Here is a 610-nt window from a genome sequence, read left to right on the forward strand (position 1 = left end):
TGAAGTCCAAGGAAGATCAAGGGAAGGGCCCAAGATCTGCCCTGAGTGCTGAGTGAACAGCACCATCTCGTAGGCTGAGCACCAGGTGTGAGTTGCCCTGTTGTGTTGCATCCTCTTCACCATGATGGAGTAACCTCTGAAACTGTGAGCTAACCCTTCCTAAGAGGACTAACTCCGGAGTTGTTCTGTGAGCTCAGTGTGAGTGCCATGGCATTCAGAGCCACAACAAAGAAAAGTAATTTAAAAATGAATCTACCCTTTAAAAAAAATTTTTTTTAAATTATGTTGGGGGTTGGTCTGATGCTTATATTTTGATACTAATTACTGGCCCTCAAGATCTGGTTACTGCCTGGATACACTTGTCCTTTTTGTGTAAACCTGCCTAAGACATTATACCTGATTGGTTTGATTAAAAGGCTTAAGACCTGGGCAGGGCAGAATGGGATAAGCATGGCTAAGGTTCCTGGGCTTTGGGTAGAGGACAATATGGGAGATGGCCAGATGGGCAGGAAGAGAGGAGGAAGAAGGACACCATGATAGGTTACTGTGGAAAGAAACCTTGTGGGCCAGGGGAAGGACTCCAATAATGGTGTGGAAAGGCCCAGACAAA

Source organism: Psammomys obesus, unplaced genomic scaffold (assembly GCF_907164565.1).
Source record: "Psammomys obesus unplaced genomic scaffold, mPsaObe1.curated_primary_1811, whole genome shotgun sequence".
Lineage (NCBI taxonomy): Eukaryota > Metazoa > Chordata > Mammalia > Rodentia > Muridae > Psammomys > Psammomys obesus.